The sequence below is a fragment of the Salvelinus namaycush genome, chromosome 2 (genome assembly GCF_016432855.1).
Source record: "Salvelinus namaycush isolate Seneca chromosome 2, SaNama_1.0, whole genome shotgun sequence".
NCBI lineage: Eukaryota > Metazoa > Chordata > Actinopteri > Salmoniformes > Salmonidae > Salvelinus > Salvelinus namaycush.
The window spans coordinates 68780880-68802961 of NC_052308.1; the positions used below are offsets into that span (position 1 = coordinate 68780880).

The 22082-nt window shown below is 41.6% G+C and overlaps 1 pseudogene; it reads right to left on the minus strand.

Annotated features, from left to right (window-relative positions):
- Positions 1-1186: 1186 nt before the first annotated feature.
- Positions 1187-22082, minus strand: part of LOC120023117 — a 79976-nt pseudogene continuing 59080 nt past the window's right edge.

A 22082-nucleotide genomic window follows, 5' to 3' on the forward strand; every position in this document is an offset into this window, starting at 1 on the left:
CCTGTATCCCTACAACAATACACCGTTGTCTCAGGCCCTGTATCCCTACAACAATACACCGCTGCAAATGCTGCTTTTAGGAAGCCTAATGATAGTCTCATACAAAGATAGTCTCCACATAATTCATCGGCATAGAATCAAATAATTAAACAAGGCATCATCTATAGCTTTTGTAAAGTTATTGTGAAGGTAGAAGTGGCAAGAACTAGTCAGCAATTCAGATGACCACAGACTTTCCTTCTCATGGAAATTTGATTAAAAGTAAAGAGTTCGAAGAATTTATAGCCCGTCAAACATATTTACAACTCTGCCCAATCAATTAAATTGGACCCAAATCGAGGTATAATTTATTACCAAACACATCTATTGCAAAACACCAGACAAGTTAAGGTTTAGCATTTATTGCGGTCGTTTTCATTACATATAAATACACTAAAACTAATATTGGAATTCACCTGTCAGAGTAGCCTAGCCTACCCGCCCCCATGTGAAGCAATGCTGCTGCCGGTATGGCACGGGCACGGAGTCTGCAGCAAGCAAGCATCTCTTGGTGCGCAATACCAATGCCAGTCCAACGTGGTCCCGAATGCTTTATTCTGGATGTGGTGAAACCCAGTATTTGGGCTATGTGCCCTGTTGTGCCCAACTGAACCAATGCACCTGTTACCGTGAACAAAGAACTCGCTAAAACAGGCAAGTTTTCCGTTCACAGCAGAATATGAAAAGCCCTTACAGTGCTTTACGAAACGTAGTGCTTTAGTCATAATATAAAACCACATGCATTTGATCAATAATCATCACTTACGCTGCGGTTTTGTCCCAAACAGCAAACCACTGCATGGTTGTGTCCCCTGTCAAGGCGAAAGTAGTGGTGGTTAGTTTGGGATCATCTCCTCTGCTGGCTGTGGCTTCTCTTCTGGAAGTCCCTCTCCTCTCGTCGTGTTCCACTTGAATCGGCCCAGTCTTTCCGCCCAGTAACGGACCAGGACTCCTTCGCTCATCCGAAGTCTCTCCTTCCAAACCGGGGCCATCAGTCTTCAGACTCGCTAAACTTCGCGCTCTCGTTTTTACTAGAACCGGGTGAATCTTCCAGAGCGACTTTTACTGTAACTCCATCGTCAGTGAACCTTGTCTCATTCTCTTAAACACCTGCATGTTGGGTGTCGCTTAGTACTTAAGTAATTGGTTAGTACTCCATCTGGACCTGTTCCAGAGCTTTGGCCGCCTGTCTCGGACCCAGCTGCATGCGTACAGTTGTAATTTCTCCAGGTGTAGCTGGACTGGTGACGGTCACACTGGGCAAATGATATCCGCATCGGCATTTAACTGGGTATGAGCGGAGATCTGAAGCCAGGTACACAGAGTTAAGTGCAAGCAGGGGCGTCAGTTGGGCATGCCAATCTCAGATGGAGACAAAAAACTTAAAAGTAGGCTACAAAAAAGTTATCATTTACTTTAATTCCAATCTCTATTAAAATGCCACCGCTGTTTAACGTATCGGTTGGTTGGCTTTATGACCATGCAGATCAACGCTCTGAGTGAAGTTACCACCCTGTGCGCCTTTCTTTCAGAGAGCAAAGACAGTGCCAGACAGTTTGCTTAACCAGTCAGTCGTTTAGGCAAGGCGCCTATTGTTTTGAGTTTGATGTCGGCATTTGAACCAGCTGTTTTATTCATCGGTTACTTTCACATTGATGTCATGTTGTGTTGTTGACGTCGGCATAGGCTGTGCGTCAAATAAACTAGGGGAAAACAATCTTCCCCTGAATTAAATTTATTTTAAAAAATCGATTTAATTACTGGTGTCTTTACAGAAATACAGAAAATAATTCAAAATACTACAGAGCAATGAGTTGTGGATTGTTTTAAGCGTGCAATATGAGCAGCATGCCTGACAAATAGCCTACCGTACCAAATAGCTGATTGTTGAGTTACAGCTCTCTTGGAAAAGCAGTTAAATAGCCCTAGGCCTAGCACAATATTCCAAAATACAATCGTAGGAAAAACATAGTTTAGAAAACAAATGGTTATTGGTGAAAATACAAACAAAAGACAAAGAAAATACTCTCTAGTTATCAAAATTCTAAACTCTGAATTAAGCAAACAGTAGCCTATTTTATTGGCACCAGCAGAGAACATATTCACAGTCTTTACCATTAGACCAGTACCACTTGAAAGTTTTTGAAGACAATAATGTCCTCTTCCTGTCTAGATGGTGATCATATTGTACAATTTGTGTTTCCCCTTTTCGAAGCCTAGATTAGATGGTTGCATTCAAGACAAGTTGTTTTTACTGATCTGTTTGTCAGTATCAGCATAGTAGGCTACTAATTTGTGCCTTAAAAAATATATTGCTTATGTCACGCCCTGGCCTTAGTATTCTTTGTTTTCTTTATTATTTTAGTTAGGTCAGGGTGTGACATGGGAAGTTTGTGTGTTTTGTCTAGTTTAGGGTGTGTGTATTGTTTAGGGGGTGTTGTATAGTGTATGGGGTTGTGTTCAGGAGAGAGTTCTAGGAAAGTCTATGGTTGCCTGGTTTGGTTCTCAATCAGAGACAGATGTCATTAATTGTCTCTGATTGGGAGCCATATTTAAGGCAGCCATAGGCTTTAGGTGATTGTGGGAGATTGTCTATGTTGAACGTAAGTAGCTTGTGTGTGCACTTTCGTTTGTAGCTTCACGGTTGTTTGTTGTTTTGTATAGTTTGTATAAGTGTTTCGTGTTCATCTTCGTCGTAAAATAAAAGAAGATGTATTCATATCACGCTGTGCCTTGGTCCATTCATTCACCTCAAGACGACCGTGACAGCTTATGTCTCCAGTCATATAAAGTGTAGTAGAATTGCATAAAATGTGTTTCTAAAAGGCCACATTTTTCCTGTGCAAAGAAAGGAGAAGACATTTCTCTCATTAGGCCTACACTTTGCATTTGGAAAGTATTCAGAGCCCTTGACTTTTTCCACATTTTGTTACGTTACAGCCTTATTCTAAAAATGATCAAATTAAAAATGTTCATCATCAATCTACACACAATACCCCATACTGTGTAAATATTGAATTTTTTGCAAATGTATAAAAAACAGAAATACCTTATTGACATAAGTATTCAGACCCTTTGCTATGAGACTCGAAATTGAACTCAGGTGCATCCTGTTTCCATTAATCATCTTTGAGATGTTTCTACAACTTGATTGGAGTCCACCTGTGGTCAATTGAATTGACTGGACATGATTTGGAAAGCCACACACCTTTCTATATAAGGTTCCACAGTTGACACTTCATGCCAGAGCAAACACCAAGCCATGAGGTCGAAGGAATTGTCCGTAGAGCTCTGAGACAGGACTGTGTCGAGGCACAGATCTGGGGAAGGGTACAAAAATATGTCTGCAACATTGAAGGTCCCCAAGAACACAGTGGCCATCATTCTTAAATAGAAGAAGATTGGAACCACTAAGACTCTTCCTAGAGCTGGCCGCCCGGCCAAACTGAGCAATTGTGGGAGAAGGGCCTTGGTCAGGGAGGTCAATAAAAACCAGATGGTCACTCTGACAGAGCTCTAGAGTTCCTCTGTGGAGATGGGAGAACCTTCCAGAAGAACCACCATCTCTACAGCACTCCACCAATCAGGCCTTTATGGTAGAGTGGCCAGACGGAAGCCACCCCTCAGTAAAAGGCACATGATGGCCAGCTTGGAGTTTGCTAAAAGACACCTAAAGGACTCTCAGACCATGGTCTGATGAAACCAAGATGATCCTTTTTGGCCTGAATGCCAGGTGTCACATCTGGAGGAAACCTGGGACCATCCCTACGTTGAAGCATGGAGGCGGCATCATCTTGCTCTGGGGATGTTTTTCAGCGGCAGGGACTGGGAGGCTTGTCAGGATCAAGGGAAAGAGGAGCTTGTAGCATCATACCCAAGAAGACTCAAGACTGTAATCGCTGCCAAAGATCCTTTAATAAAGTACTGAGTAAAGGGTCTGAATACTTATGTAAATGTGACATTTCAGTTTTCTGTTTATAGAAATTTGCAAATTGAAAAAAAATTATGTTTTTGCTTTGTCATTGTGGGGTAATGTGTGTGGATTGATGAGGGGAAAAATACATCTACACAATACATTTTAGAATAAGGCTGTAACGTAACAAAATGTGAAAAAAGTCAAGGGGTCTGAATACTTTCCGAATGCACTGTATGTCACTACACGCTCAGGCATGCATTGTTCATAATGGTCTGTTTTGCTAACAGTTGTAGAGTTATAGTATTAGACTAAAATATGACTGTGCAGTTGTCACGTTCTGACCTTTATTTTCTTTATTTTTGTCTTTATTTAGTATGGTCAGGGCGTGAGTTGGGGTGGGTAGTCTATGTGTCTTTTTCTATGTTGGGGTTTTGAGTTCGGCCTGGTATGATTCTCAATCAGTGGCAGCTGTCAATCGTTGTCCCTGATTGAGAATCATACTTAGGTAGCCTGGGTTTCACTTTTGAGTTGTGGGTGTTTGTTGCCGTGTCAGTGTTTGTTCGCCAACACGGTACTGTTTCGTTCGTTTGTTCACTTCGTTTGTTGTTTTGTATTTTGTAGTGTTCTGTTTTGTTGGATTAGCATTAAAATTCATCATCATGAACACTTACCACGCTGCGCCTTGGTCCTCCTCTCTTTCACCCGAAGACGAACGTTACAGCAATCCACTCATCAAATTGGGATTAGTAGCCTATCTTCCTATTTTACATTAGTCTGCAAATGAGATGATAGATGCATGCAATCCTTTATTATAAAGGTGCAATTTAATGGTGAAAAAATAGGTTCCCAAAACTTAAAACTCATACTATGCCTATGGATGTCCAGCCAGGTCACCTGTGATCAGGGGCACCGGCCGGGATTTTAGGCCCCATGAAAAGACATCACATTGGGTCCCACCACCACAGGCCACACCAACCCTGCGCAATTGAATTAACCACACACCTCCAGAACCCAATCGACCCATTCAAAGCTTTAAATAACTCTACCTTTGCAGGCTTGCAACTCTCTTGTAGTCCAATATTTACTGTATGATATTTACTGACAGTTATCTGTGAAAATATAACACTGTGCAGACATGCATGCAACATTCTGCATACAGTGGAATTCACTATCTGATGCAAGACTGACCCTCTATGAGAAATGTGCTAAAGGCCACCTTTTACAGTCTTAATGTAATTGTAATGGTACAATTCTTGAATGGAATAATTCTCTTAACATTAATGAATAACTTAACATTTATATCACTTAAATATACATTAACCTCTTCAATGAAAATACATTTACATTATAATCTATGGAATGATATAACAAACAAAATAATTAAATCAGCAGCAGATTTTTTTAACTAAGCATACAAACCACCTAGAAAATAAGCAGCTGGAAAACAAAATGGAAATGGAAATGAAAAGGCCTGATGGTGGCGCTAGAGGAAAGGTCAAGTGGTCACCAAATCAATAGGTTTCTTCCACTTGGGGTCTTGATTATACACAACACATTTCATGGCAATCCAGCCATTACTTTGAGATATATCTTGTTCTCAGTCTGTTCTCAGTCTTGTTCTCAGCCTGTGGGCATCATGTGTGTAGTGATCCAATATCCATAGCGATGCCATTTAACAGTTATCACTGGCCCTTGCTCAGCCTTACTAACCAAGAGCCCAGCGTTGAGCCTTCTTGCTAGCAAAGTCACTGATCAAGTCTTTGAAGTCCAGCTTTCTAGCTAACTGACTTTCAATGGACAGCATGGCAAGACTGCAAAGCCTGTCCTCGGATATAGTGGACCTCAAATAGTTTTTTAATCAGTTTTAGCTTACTGAAAACTAACTGGATGTTTACTTTTTGCCGAAAACAAGAAAAAGAAACCATTAGTTCTATTAGTACATTGTAAATAAAATATGATATTAATGATGATAGGTTAATCATTTAATATTGAAAAAAATGTACAAGTCAGTGTTAGACGTCTATTCATGTCCGAGGACTTTGGGAAATGATGTGGAAACTGGTCACTAGGGGCAACAGTGAGCGCTGTTACCTTCAAGTAGGTTTCTGTTTCTGGTGCTAACGGTCTGCCTCTGGTGCAGAGGTAGATAGAAAGTTGTTTTAGAGATTTTTGTTTTAAGCCTATCCCAAACCTTAACCCTTACCTTAACCATTCTGTGTTAATGCCTTCCCTTAAGATATTGGAGTTAGTGCATAAACTTAACCCTAACCTTAAAAATATTACTTTCGACGTTTGAGAAACATGGATGAACGTCTAATTCTGACGTGAGACTGTGAGGGCTTTCAGTGTCGACATTTGAAATCGGTCTTGTTGTGACTTGATAGTGTTTATTATGCATCTATTTCACATTGCACTGTATGCATGCACTGTTCCACAAGTAAATTCGTCAATTTATGATGAGGTTGAGTCGGGGTTGTCATTGTACACGCTGTTCCACAGACATTTAAACCTAATATTGAGGTAATATAATAATTAATAATATTAGTAATATAATTTACCAATTGTATTTTTGCATAGAATAGAGCTCAGTATTTGTATTGTTTATTTTATATATAATTTTTTGCTAATTTTTATCAAGGGTGCCAATAATTATAGACTATATGTGTTAATCTAGCTATGCAGGGTATTTTTCTCATTCTGTTGCCCTTCCAGAATATAACAAATATACATTCCAAATGATTTAAAACAGGTGGTTCAGGTTCAATGGATGCCATTGAATTATTGCCCCCTTCTGAATAACAAAAGCTTTGACTGATACGCAGTAAATACATCTGTAATATCTCCCTGAATTGTTTATGCTCAAAATGAGCGTTCATCCACAGTACTGTATCACCATCCCCCATCTGGGTTATGAATGCATTCAACATTCTCATACTATCAGAAGATCTGGCAGATCCACAAAGCATCCCATTGAGTTCTTAACAGTTAGATTGTCTTTGATCATGACAACCCCATTGAAGTTACATAGTACAGTCTGGTAGCAGGGAAAGAAATGCAAACCTTAGCTCAACATCCATGATAAGTTAGGCCGACTCCATAAGCTTGAATATCAAGCAGGACAAACGTCAACAGAACCAGTATAATTTGTTCAGATAATTCAGAGATGCAAAGGGAATCCCAGATATCTCTCTCTCTCTTTCGCTCTCTCACCATGTGGTCCTAGTCTAGTGTGTAGTCAGTGGCCCTTTGAAAGACAGCTGCAGCTCAGCAGCCCAATGCTTCTCCTGACTGTCAGACCTGGGTTCAAATACTATTTGAAAGCTTTCAATGACATATATTGTTTGCTTTATTCTGCCAGGAATGCAAGATGGGGGGTTTACACTTTCACAATTACTCTAATAATTCCACTGCATCAGACAAGCTCAATTAAGCCCAGCTATTTGAGTTCAAATAGTATTTAAACCCAGGTTTGCTGACTGTCTATAAAGAAAATATTTCACTAGAGTCCCTCAGAATGGATGCAATACAGTACTGTATGTCTTCTGACCTATACTTTAATGAGGATAATACAGATGTAGGATCTTAATTTGATCACCCTGTTGCAGTAGAATTTTCCAGTAATGCAGGACATTTAAGATTGACATTTCGAAAAATGCATCAACTCCTACAAAAAGGCCCATTAATTATTATCTGCATAATAAGATTATATTTCTGCTGTAGAAAACTGGCTCAATTTAAGATCCTACATCTGTACTTTAATAATATCTTCTTTGGGCTAGGGGCAGTATTTTCACTTCCAGATGAAAAGCGTGCCCAAAGTAAACTGCCTTCTACTCAGGCCCAGAAGCTAGGATATGCATATTATTAGTAGATTTGGATAGAAAATACTCTGAAGTATCTAAAACTGTTTGAATAATGTCTATGAGTAAAACAGAACTGATTTGGCAGGTGAAACCCCGAGCACAATCCATACAGGGAAACATTTTTTTGAGCTCAATGTGTTCTCCATTAATATTCTATGGGAAGCTCTTTTTAATAAAAATATGCTTGCAGTTCCTATGGCTTCCACTAGATGTCAACAGTCTTTAGAAATTGGTTGATGTTTTTCCTTTGAGAAATGAAGAAGTAGCTCTGTTCTTTCCATGTGTCACACAAAGGGACTCAAGTCCACGCGATCTGGAAAACGCTTCACTTTGTTTTCGTCCGGAATTGAGCACAGTATTTCCCGTGTTAAATTTGATAGATTATTTACGTTTTAGGATACATACATTTGGATTAGGAACGTTGTTTGAAATGTTTGGAGCAAGTTTACAGGTAACTTATTAGATACTTTATAGGCGAGTTGGAATCGGTGTTTTTCTGAATCAAATGCGCCAAATAAGTGGACATTTTGGGGATATAATGAAGGAATTTATCAAACAAAAGGACCATTTCTGATGTTTATGGGACATTTTGGAGTGCCAACAGAAGAAGATCTTCAAAGGTAAGGCTTGAATTATATCGTTATTTCTGATTTTTGTGTAACACCTGCCTGGTTGAAATCTGATTTTCATGTGTTTGTATGCGGGGTGCTGTCCTCAGATAATCACATGGTCTGCTTTCGCTGTAAAGCATTTTTTAAATCTGCCACTGTGGTTGGATTAACAAGAAGTTAAGCTCCATTTTGATGTATATCACTTGTATGTTTAATGAATTCTTATTATGAGTATTTCTGTTTTTGAATTTGGCGCGCTGCAATTTCACTGGATGTTGTCAAATCAATCCCGTTAACGGGATCCGAGCGGGAATGGGGGTGAAGGGATCCCTAAGAGGTTTTAATATGGGTCTTACCCAACAACAGTAGCCTGCAATGGACAGCAAGGTAGAAAATCAAATGCTAACCAAACTGGGGCAATCAATTACAGTTTGACTCTCATCAAAAGTTCAGAGAACATTATCCAATTCATTCCAGACATAGACACAAAACTAAATGTTGACTCAGCAATAGCTACAAATTATTGGTTTCCCCGCCCCAATTAGATAGCATTTTTAATGTGTACACCCACACATGAGTACACACACAACGTAGCCTGGAAACAGATAGGGTTGTTTTTGGAAATGCAAATACAGGCACCCACAGGCAGGCAGCACTTGAAATGACTATTCATTAATAAAAACAAGGCTCATTAAGGGATGAAAAAAACTTCTCCTCTTAACACTATCGGTCCCGAGACACCAGCAAAAATCGGCTTTTCATTTATATGAGTTTCATTTATCTAAATTTCCAGCCCTTATATTTAGCCTCACAATTAGGTATTTTACCATTTTATTTTCAGGACAACCCGGGCTACAAGTACAACACAAAATAATTTCACATAAACGGTTGTATTCATGAGTATTATTGAAAAATGTCAATTAAAAAAAAGATCTGCCAAAGAAGAAACATGATAAAAATGCCTTTTTTATGAATCCTGTAAGTACAGAAATGTTTTGCTCAGTGGGAAATTAATATCCAACTAGTCAGTGACAACTGACTTTGGATTTTGGAGTTTGTGACAGCAACCATATGAGCTTATTACAGTATTATTTATTTTATTTTATTTTTCATTTCACCTTTATTTTACCAGGTAGGCAAGTTGAGAACAAGTTCTCATTTATAATTGCGACCTGGCCAAGATAAAGCAAAGCAGTTCGACACATACAACAACACAGAGTTACACATGGAGTAAAACAAACATACAGTCAATAATACAGTACACAAATAAGTCTATATACAATGTGAGCAAATGAGGTGAGATAAGGGAGGTAAAGGCAAAAAAAGGCCATGGTGGCGAAGTAAATACAATATAGCAAGTAAAACACTGGAATGGTAGATTTGCAGTGGAATAATGTGCAAAGTAGAGATAGAAACAATGGGGTGCAAAGGAGCAAAATAAATAAATAAATAAATACAGTAGGGGGAGAGGTAGTTGTTTGGGCTAAATTATAGATTGGCTATGTACAGGTGCAGTAATCTGTGAGCTGCTCTGACAGCTGGTGCTTAAAGCTAGTGAGGGAGATAAGTGTTTCCAGTTTCAGAGATTTTTGTAGTTCGTTCCAGTCATTGGCAGCAGAGAACTGGAAGGAGAGGCGGCCAAAGGAAGAATTGGTTTTGGGGGTGACCAGAGAGATATACCTGCTGGAGCGGGTGCTACAGGTGGGTGCTGCTATGGTGACCAGCGAGCTGAGATAAGGGGGGACTTTACCTAGTAGGGTCTTGTAGATGACCTGGAGCCAGTGGGTTTGGCGACGAGTATGAAGCGAGGGCCAGCCAACGAGAGCATACAGGTCGCAGTGGTGGGTAGTATATGGGGCTTTGGTGACAAAGCGGATGGCACTGTAATAGACTGCATCCAATTTCTTGAGTAAGGTATTGGAGGCTATTTTGTAAATGACATCGCCGAAGTCGAGGATCGGTAGGATAGTCAGTTTTACAAGGGTATGTTTAGCAGCATGAGTGAAGGATGCTTTGTTGCGAAATAGGAAGCCAATTCTAGATTTAACTTTGGATTGGAGATGTTTGATGTGAGTCTGGAAGGAGAGTTTACAGTCTAAGCAGACACCTAGGTATTTGTAGTTGTCCACATATTCCAAGTCAGAACCGTCCAGAGTAGTGATGTTGGACGGGCGGGCAGGTGCAGGCAGCGATCGGTTGAAGAGCATGCATTTAGTTTTACTTGTATTTAAGAGCAACTGGAGGTCATGGAAGGAGAGTTGTATGGTATTGAAGCTCGTCTGGAGGGTTGTTAACACAGTGTCCAAAGAAGGGCCAGAAGTATACAGAATGGTGTCGTCTGCATAGAGGTGGATCAGAGACTCACCAGCAGCAAGAGCGACATCATTGATGTATACAGAGAAGAGAGTCGGTCCAAGAATTGAACCCTGTGGCACCCCCATAGAGACTGCCAGAGGCCCGGACAACAGGCCCTCCGATTTGACACACTGAACTCTATCAGAGAAGTAGTTGGTGAACCAGGCGAGGCAATCATTTGAGAAACCAAGGCTATCGAGTCTGCCGATAAGGATGTGGTGATTGACAGAGTAGAAAGCCTTGGCCAGGTCAATGAATACGGCTACACAGTATTGTTTCTTATCGATGGCGGTTAGGATATCTTTTAGGACCTTGAGCGTGGCTGAGGTGCACCCATGACCAGCTCTGAAACCAGATTGCATAGCGGAGAAGGTATGTTGGGATTCGAAATGGTCGGTAATCTGTTTGTTGACTTGGCTTTCAAAGACCTTAGAAAGGCAGGGTAGGATAGATACAGTCATCCCCCTTTGAAGAGGGGGATGACCGCAGCTGCTTTCCAATCTTTGGGAACCTCAGACGACACGAAAGAGAGGTTGAACAGGCTAGTAATAGGGGTTGCAACAATTTCGGCAGATAATTTTAGAAAGAAAGGGTCCAGATTGTCTAGCCCGGCTGATTTGTAGGGGTCCAGATTTTGCAGCTCTTTCAGAACATCAGCTGACTGGATTTGGTAGAAGGAGAAATGGGGAAGGCTTGTGGGGGGTGCAGTGCTGTTGACCGGGGTAGGGGTAGCCAGGTGGAAAGCATGGCCAGCCGTAGAAAAATGCTTATTGAAATTCTCAATTATAGTGGATTTATCGATGGTGACAGTGTTTCCTGTCCTCAGTGCAGTGGGCAGCTGGGAGGAGGTGTTCTTATTCTCCATGGACTTTACAGTGTCCCAGAACTTTTTTGAGTTTGTGCTGCACGAAGCAAATTTCTGCTTGAAAAAGCTAGCCTTGGCTTTTCTAACTGCCTGTGTATATTGGTTTCTAGCTTCCCTGAATATCACGGGGGCTGTTTGATGCTAATGCAGAACGCCATAGGATGTTTTTGTGTTGGTTAAGGGCAGTCAGGTCTGGAGAGAACCAAGGGCTATATCTGTTCCTGGTTCTAAATTTCTTGAATGGGGCATGCTCATTTAAGATGGTGAGGAAGGCATTTAAAAAAATAACCAGGCATCCTCTACTGACGGGATGAGATCAATATCCTTCCAGGATACACAGGCTAGGTCGATTAGAAAGGCCTGCTCGCTGAAGTGTTTCAGGGAGCGTTTGACAGTGATGAGTGGAGGTCGTTTGACCGCTGACCCATTATAGACACTACATCATGGGATTTCCTATGATCTTCTATGTAGAAGACACCCTTACCTTCTAACAACTCTTGTGAACAAAATATGTTACATGTCCATGTTCGTGAGAGTCAGCTTATCATAGATAGATTTTAATGTAATAGTTTGTAGCTTAAACCATTCAGAGTCTACAGATGTTTTTGTAAAAAGTCCCGGCCCCGGGCCCCTTCGGTATCCGCCGTTGTCTCAAAAACACCGTTCTAACTCAGCCCTCGTTAATCAAGAAATTGATTAATCCAATGGTCCATCCCATAAGTCTGTAGCTCAAACACACATCATTTAAGAGGGGTTAGAAGTCCAAAGAGCGCTGGCGTTACGGTGAGACTCATTGGGTTAATGCCAACAATGAACAGTTTATTTATACATTGTCAACATGTATTAAGGGTGTTTTACATTGTAGTGTATACCAAGAGTAAATTCTTTCTCTCTTCTCCCCTCCTTCTCTTTCTCTCTTTCTGCCCCCCTCCTTCTCTTTCTCTCTTTCTGCCCCTCCCTCTCCTCTTTCTCTCTTTCTGCCCCTCCTCCCTCTTCTCTTTATCTCTCTCTCTGCCCCCTCTCCTCTTTCTCTCTTTCTGCCCCCTCCCTTTCCTCTTTCTCTCTTTCTGCACCCACCCTCTCCTCTTTCTCTCTTTCTGCCCCTCCTCCCTCTTCTCTTTCTCTCTCTCTCTGCCCCCTACTTCTTCTTTCTCTCTTTCTGCCTCCTCCTCTTCCTCTCTTTCTGCCCCCTCCCTCTCCTCTTTCTCTCTTTTTGCACCCACCCTCTCCCCTTTCACTGTCTCTGCCCCCCCCTTCTTCTCTTTCACTCTCTCTGCCCCCTCTTCTCTTTCTCTCTTTCTGCCCCCTCCCTCTTCTCTTTCTCTCTCTCTGCCCCCCTTCTCATCTTCCTCTCTCTCTGCCCCCCCCCCTTCTTCTTCTCTTTGGATTAGGTAATTACTATCAATTAATATGCCTCATCACAAGTTTTACTTTGAGCATGCATCTCCAAATAGCGTGAAGTCAAGTTTGTCCACGGTCAAAACTCAGTCTGAAAGAGGCTTAAGTCAACAGGTCTTGGTTTGCACAGCTCAAAAAACAAATATTCTTCTGTCAATAATAAAAAAGATCTGTCATCTAACATATTGTAGCGATCCTTGCTATATGAGCCATGTTACAATTCCCACCAAGTGTGTTAACCCTACTAGCACGATGTGTAGATTGTTCGCTATTCACAGCAGAGACCCAGGTTTCCTGTCCTGCCGTTTGCTACATTGGTGTCAGAAGTGGGATGGCAGCTGTGAGGCTGTTGGAATAGCATAGCCCGGAAGTGTGATTGGGCTGAGTAGTGATACGCGCTATATGAGCCATTTTACAATTCCCATCAAGTGGATTAACACTAGTGGTGTGAGGTGTAGGATATTTGCCATTCACGGCAGCGACCCAGGTTTATGTCACTGTAAAAGGACATGAACCACACAATGAAGTCAGCTTTCATATCTTGTTAATAAAAATATATATATTTTTGTGGTCAAATTCTAATCCTACCAACACCTTCATATCATTCCATTTCTTCGAGTTATATCACACATCTGATTCACCTCAACAACTGACATCCACAGAAGCCAAGACAATCGTTTCAGTTGTATGTGTTTTTCAGTTCCCTACATTGCTACCGAGGTGGCCGCTGGCCCTCTCCACATTTACACAGGCATCAGACAGATGAATTATCACCCTGTGTCTCTGGGGCTATCTCAATCTATATCACATTGGCAGCGCTAACAGATAATCATTAGCCCTGTCATCCAAACTCTGTAATTAAAAGGCCAAACTTAATTTAGCTGTAGAGGTCACACTAGCTGTCATTGAACTAGAGCAGCTACGCCCCAATACACTTAAATAGCTGCATCTCTTTGCATTTCCCTTTTTAGTTTTTCCTAAGTGGACAGATCTGAGGGAGTGGAAGCAGGGGTTAAACAACATTTTAAATCCACCTTGAACCCCATTGGACAGTCACTCTTACGTAGCTGCATCTCTCTCTTTTTAGCTATTCTTAACCCTTTAATCTAACTCCTAACCCTAACCTTAACCCTAACCTTTTCCCCTAACCCCTAGCCTAGTTTTAACATTAGGCACCTAGCCACCTAGCTAACAATAGCAATAGCAAATTGGAATTCATAATATATCATTTGAATTATAATTCGTAACATATAATACAAATTGTCTGATGGACACATTAATACATATCAAACAAAATGGAGAGAGTCTATCACTGAGTCCAGGTTGGTATATACTGAACTGCCAATCCACACAATTTAATAATTACAGTAATATTATGACTTTGTATGATTTGATTCTGTAGCTATCATTAATCATCAGTAAACAGTTGTATTATACCTTACAATGTATGTATAATGTGATAAATGTATCCCTGCAATCCTCTGTCATCCAAAACAATTGTACTGCAACAATTGTACTGCAAGTCTACATAATTCATACCAGAAACAATATGACAGCACATGATTCATTGGCGGTGATATATACACTGCCTCTGTAGGACAACAACAGTATGTTTACCAACAAGCCCGACTCGGTCAAATCAACAAGCCTTTTTGTGACTACTTTTGGCACATAATGCCACTCCGGCTCCGTTCATGTCACAGAGGAAAAAGGAAGGGACCGGAAAAAATAAGTCAAAGATTTTGGGTCCCATCCTCCTACACTGCTGGTGATGAATGGGAGTGAGGTTGCTAAAGCTGAGGTCATCAATCATAGACTAGACTATTAATTAATGTTGTAGGAGGTAAGCCAGCAAAGACCAGAAAAAAGGAAAGCTATTCCAAACACAGCCTTATTTTAGTTATGGCAGCAACACCACAAATGCAGTTCTTGGAAACAATTGCAGGTCAAATGGATACAGAAACAGACACACACACACACACACACACACACACACACACACACACACACACACACACACACACACACACACACACACACACACACACACACACACACACACACACACACACACACACACACACACACACACACACACACACACACACACTTGTATTATTGGAATTGAGCTAAGAGCTAAGACAATCCAGCTTGTACTGTAATAGCCCTATCCATAAACCTCATCATAATCAGGCTTTGGATGTGACTCACAGAATTCTTTACACTATGATGTGATTCATGCCACTGGTCATTTATTATGCCATTGTAAATCATCCCCAAGAAGAATCCTGGAAATAAACAAGTGTGCTATTTTTGTCACTGCAATGTGATTCCCCATTCATAAGGCGGCGCCGCTGCTGGGATAGACCTATGTCTGGTCAAAGAGAATGAATGGCAAATAGTAAGTTGACTATACACAGTGCCCATGGGACTACTATTAGGCTGTTTAGTATTTATTTTGTGGGGATATTCAGTGCAAAGGTTTAAAGGAAATGTAATTCAAAGTTTTATGCCACAGCCTTGGATGAACAAGGTTACCATGTTTCCATCCTCTGCTTTGAAACCTTATGCCTGATAAAATACTTTCCATTACTTCCATTTCAGTCAATAATCCACCCAGTTTCCCTCAATCAAAATGCATACAAAATTAATCCCAAACATTACTAATAAACTTATCCAAACAAGTCAAACAATATTTATAATCAAACCTTAGGTACCCTAATACGTAAATAAATGATCAAATTTAAGACGAAGAATCGTTATTGTCTTTACCGGAGAGAAATACCAAAGAACGCGCTCTCATCCACGCGCTTGGAAACACTACAGCCAAAATGGGAGCCACCTAGAAATACTACATTTTCTAGCTAATTTAAAAAAAAAAAACAGCCTGAAACTCTTTCTAAAGACTGTTCAAATCTAGTGGAAGCCCTAGGAACTGCAATCTGGGAGGACTTGGCATTATAATAAAAGTGATAGCCATTGAAAATTGTGGTAGGCCAAATTTTTTGGGGGGATGGTTTGTCCTCGGAGTTTCGCCTGCCATACCAGTTCTGTTATACTCACAAACATCATTTTAACAGTTTTAGATACGATCGAGTGTTTTCTATCCAAATCTACCAGTTATATGCATATCCTAGCTTCTGGGCCTGCGTAACAGGCAGTTTACATTGGGAAAGCCGTTCATCCGGACGTCAAATACTGCCCCCTACCCATAAGAGGTTAACCTTTAAGCCGATGTATAACACATGTATCTTTTATGAATGTTTATTATGAGTATTTATGTATTTTGAATTTGGCGCTCTGCAATTTCACCGGATGTTGTCGAGGTGGGTCGCTAGCGGGAACGCCTATCCCAGACAGGTTAAAACTGGAACTTCCATGAGGAGCTAGCCAGCTAACTAGCTGCTAGTCTTTGTTAGCCACGGCTAGCGTTCTTCACCTTTTTCTCGGTCACCAGCCAGCCAGCCTTAGCTCGGACAACAGCTGCCTGTTTGCTCAGCGCGATATCAACCCAAATTATATCGGACTGCTTCTCTCTACCTATCACCGGATTCCTGCCCCTCTGGATCATTACACCGGATCATAACAGCTAGCTAGCTGCAAATAAGTGGCTACTGTTAGCTAACGCCTCTGTCCCGAAACAAGCACCAGCTAGACTTGAGCTAGCCTCGAGCTAGGCCCATATACCAGCTAACTCTAGGGCTACAACACCTCCTTTGCCAATTGGCCTGAACCCTTTACTGTCGACACGGAGCCCCGCCGATCCATCACGATTGGACTGCCAACGTGATCGCCCTACAGTTGAAGTCGGAAGTTTACATACACCATAGCCAAATACATTTAAACTCCGTTTTTCACAATTCCTGACATTTAATCTTAGTAAAAATGATCTGTCTTAGGCCAGTAAAGATCACCACTTTATTTTAAGAATGTGAAATGTCAGAATAATAGTAGAGAGAATGATTTGTTTCAGCTTTCATTTCTTTCATCACATTCCCGGTGGGTCAAAAGTTTACATACATTCAATTAGTAGTTGAGAGCATTGCCTGTAAATTGTTTAACTTGGGTCAGAAGTTACAGGTAGCCTTCCACAAGCTTCCCACAATACTTTGGGTGAATTTTGGCCCATTTCTCTTGACAGAGCTAGTGTAACTGAGTCACGTTTGTAGGCCTCCTTGCTTAAACATGCTTTTTCAGTTCTGCCCACAAATGTTCTATAGGATTGAGGTCAGAGCTTTGTGATGGCCACTCCAATACCTTGACTTTGTTGTCCTTAAGCCATTTTTCCACAACTTTGGAAGTATGCTTGGGGTCATTGTCCGTTTGGAAGACCCATTTGCGACCAAGCTTTAACTTCCTGACAGATGTTTTGAGATGTTGCTTCAATAAATCCACATACATTTCCTGCCTCATGAAGCCATCTATTTTGTGAAGTACACCCACAACATGATGCTGCCACCCCCGTGCTTCACGGTTGGGATGGTGTTTTTCAGCTTGCAAGGCTCCCCCTTTTTCCTGCCAACATAACGATGGTCATTATGGCCAAACGGTTCTACTTTTGTTTCATCAGACCAGAGGACATTTCTCCAAAAAGTACATTCTTTGTCCCCATGTGCAGCTGCAAACCGTAGTCTGGCTTTTTTATGGCGTTTTTAAAGCAGTGGCTTCTTCCTTGCTGAGCGGCCTTTCAGGTTATGTCGATATAGGACTCATTTTACTGTGGATATAGATACTTTTGTACCTGTTTCCTCCAGCATTTTCACAAGTCCTTTGCTGTTGTTCTGGAACTGATTTGCAATTTTCACACCAAAGTACGTTCATCTCTAGGAGACAGAACGAGTCTCCTTCCCAAGCGGTATGACGGCTGCGTGGTCCCATGGTGTTTATACTTGTGTACTATTGTTTGTACAGATGAACGTGGTACCTTCAGGCGTTTGGAAATTGCTCCAAGGATGAACCAGACTTGTGGAGGTCTACACATTTTTTTTGAGGTCTTGGCTTATTTATTTAGATTTTCCCAAGATGTTAAGCAAAGAGGCACTGAGTTTGAAGGTAGGCCTTGAAATACATCCACAGGTACACCTGAAATTGACTGAAATTATGTCAGTTAGCCTAACAGAAGCATCTGAAGCCATGACATAATTTTCTGGAATTTTCCAAGCTGTTTAAAGGCACAGTCAACTTAGTGTATGTAAACTTCTGACCCATTTGAATTGTGATACAGTGAATTGTAAGTTAAATAATCTGTTTGTAAACAATTGATGGAAAAATTACTTGTGACATGCACAAAATAGATGTCCTAACTGTCTTACCAAAACTATAGTTTGTTTACAAGAAATTTGTGGAGTGGTTGAAAAACAAGTTTTAATGACTCCTAACTCCCTAAACTTCCAACTTCAACTGTATGAGATGAGTAATGCGAGATATGAGAGCAATCTTAAAGTGGCATTATTAAAGTGACTAGTGTTCCATTTGTTAAAGTGGCCAATGATATCAAGTTGTAGGTAGGCAGCCGCCTCTCTGTGCTAGTGGTGGCTGTTTAACAATCTAGTGGCCTTGAGATTGAAGCTATTTTTCAATCACTCTGTCCCAGCTCTGATGCACCTGTACTGAACTCGCCTTCTGGATGGAAGCGGGGTGAAGAGGTCATGGCTCGGGTGGATTCTGTCCTTGATTATTTTTTTGCCTTCTTGTGACTTTGGGTGTTGTAGGTGTCCTGGAGGGCAGGTAGTTTGTCCCCGGTGATGTGTTTTACAGACCACACTACCCTCTGGAGAGCCCTGCGGTTGTGGGCAGTGCGGTTGCTGTACCAGGCGGTGATACAGCCCGACAGGATACTCTCAATTATGCACCTGCAAAAGTTAGTGAGGATTTTTGGTGACAAGCCACTTTTTTTCAGCCTCCTGAGGTTGAAGGGGCACTATTGCGCCTTCTTCACCAAACTGTCTGTGTACCAAACTGTCTGTGTACATTTCAGCTTGTCGGTGATATGTACACAGAGGAACTTAAAACTTTCCACCTTCTCCACTGCTGTCCCGTCGATGTGGATAGGGGGGTGCTCCCTTTGCTGTTTCCTGAAGTCCATGATAATTTCTTTTGTTTTGCTGACATTGAGTGAGAGGTTATTTTCCTGACATCACACTCTGAGGGCCCTCACCTCCTTCCTGTGGGCTGTCTCGTCATTGTTGGTAATCAAGCCTACCAATGTAGTGTAGTCTGCAAACTTGATGATTGAGTTGGAGGCATGCATGGCCACGCAGTTGTGGGTGAACAGGGAGTACAGGAGAGGGCTGAGAACGCACCCTAGTGGGGCCCCAGTGTTGAGAATCAGCGGAGCTGGGATGTTGTTTCCTCCCTTCACCATCAGGAGTCCAGGACCCAGTTGTGGGGGGGGGGGGGGGGGGGGGGGGGTGGAGACACTGGGTCTCAAGCTTAATGTTGAGTTTGGAGGGTACTATGGTGTTGAATGCTGAACTGTAGTCAATGAACAACATCCTTGCATAGGTATTCCTCTTGTCCAGATGGGATAGGGCAGTGTGCAGTGTGATGGTGATTCCATCGTCTAAGGACCTATTGGGGCGTTAAGCAAATTGGAGTGGGTCTAGTGTGTCAGGTAGGGTGGAGATGATATGATCCTTGACTAGTCTCTCAAAGCACTTCATGATGACGGAAGTGAGTGCTACGCGGCGATAGTCATTTAGTTCAGTTACCTTAGTGTAACCGGTGTGAAATGGCTAGCTAGTTAGCGGGGTGCACGCTAATAGCGTTTCAATCGGTGACGTCATTGATGCTATTGACCTGGATCACTGGTTGCTGCGGAAAAGGAGGAGGTCAAAAGGGGAGTGAGTGTAACCGGTGTGAAATGGCTAGCTTGTTAGCGGGGTGTGCGCTAATAGCATTTCAATTGGTGACGTCACTCGCTCTGAGACCTTGAAGTAGTTGTTTCTCTTGCTCTGCAAGGGCCGCGGCTTTTGTGGAGTGATAGGTAACGATGCTTCGAGGTCGCCTGTTGTCGATGTGTGCAGAAGGTCCCTGGTTCGAGCCAAGGTAGGGGCAAGGAGAGGGACGGAAGCAAAACTGTTAAATTAGCTTTCTTGGGAACAGGAACAATGGTGGCCATCTTGAAGCATGTGGGGACTGCAGACTGGGATAGGGATTGATTGAATTTGTCCGTAAACACACCAGCCAGCTAGTCTGCTCTTGCTCTAAGGATGCGGCTAGGGATGCCGTCTGGGCCGGCAGCCCTTGCGAGGGTTAACACGTTTAAATGTTTTACTCACGTCAGCCATGGAGAAGGAGAGCCCACAGACTTTGGTAGCGGGCCGTGTCGGTGGAACTGTATTGTCCTCAATGCGCGTTTCATTTGTGTGGGAGCAAGACGCCGATATCCGCGACGGGGCTGTTTTTCTTTTTGTAATCCGTGATTGTCTGTAGACCCTGCCACATTCGTCTCGTGTTTGAGCCATTGAATTGCAACTCCACTTTGTCTCTATAATGACGCTTTGCTTGTTTGATTGCCTTACTGGAATAACTACACTGTTTGTATTCGGGTCATGTTTCCAGTCGCCTTGACATGATTAAATGGGGTGGTACGTGCTTTTAGTTTTGCGTAAATGCTGCCATCAATAAAAGTACATCCTAAGAGGAATGAGTCCTGACTCCCTGGTCTATCTATATGGATGGGAAGACGGCTAGAATAAACAAAATCATATAATTCAGATTTTGACCTCTAGCTTTGCTTGTATTTCAACTTACCTGGTAAAGTAAGGGTTTAATATCTTTATGGTACTTTGTCACCAGGTAGTTCAGCCTGAGTACCATACGTATGGGATGCCAATGTCTAATCTGTGAACGCACACTCCACCTCTTAAGTCAGAACATCCCTTGTCAACAACCTGCTAAATACAGTCATTCATGATGCCCAATAACACATTCTCTGAAATAAACAAGACAAAGCTGGAGTCAAATGTCATAAATGGTAGAAGTGAAAACCCTATAACAATTTTGTACCAACAAATGCCCTTGCTGGAACGAGAGCATCAGGTGTTTCTCTAATCAAACGGCTTCCAAGCAGGAAACTGACGTTCCACTGACACTGCCAACTGTCACTCTCCACAGCTGCAGTGTCGAGGACTCACAGGGGGCAGCCATGTCTGGCCCAGCTTGTGGAATCACATGAATAGAAATATGATTACTAGAACTACAATTCAATGTTCTGTGATGGATAGGCTAGCGGCCATATTGAGTGTACCCATGCCAGTAATTATATTTCTATGTTCAGATGTGAACCACCAGTGGTTGAAACTCGATTAACACAGCATCTCTCAGCAGGTCTTCTGTGCCATTTTCTCTCAGCTAATTATGTTTATCTCTCCAATTGATGCAGGACATATGCTACAGAAAGTTCTGGTAATGCATGACCTTTGGAGGAAAAGTATTGATTTAGTGACTTGATCTCTAATTATGCATGGCTAGTACAGAACCTACTGTACTACAACTGGACCGAGGGATTTTGGAATTCAATGTCTTTTTTGTGTACTATTGATGTAGGATCATCATTTGATGATAATTGTCCTACACTATAGGAAATGCGAAGTTATTTGTGTATTTGAGGTTTAAAAAAGCTTCTAAAGTTTGTAATTTCCACTTTGACATGTTTTACTTGATTTGACCTAATGAAAAATGTATTAAACCCCTACGTAATGTCCATGAATTATAATCCACATAATAACTGACCTTTCTTGTTGCCGCAGGATTATTTTCCTGCTGTAGCAAACTGGCTCAAATTAAGATCTTACATCTGTAGTTCTAATTGGTGTCTTTAGTTAAAGAAATACATTTGATGGAAAATTACCCAAATGAAAAAGATTTGCTGTCATCATAGTTGCATTCATGTTTTGTTGTAAATAAGCAGTAAGACAAGAGGAATTTTGACCTGCAGTCACCTTTTATTGCTTTATATTCCCCAAACACCAATGAGTCATCATGTTGTAGTATTCTACCAGCAGATCTACACCACCAGAGTTACATGAAAT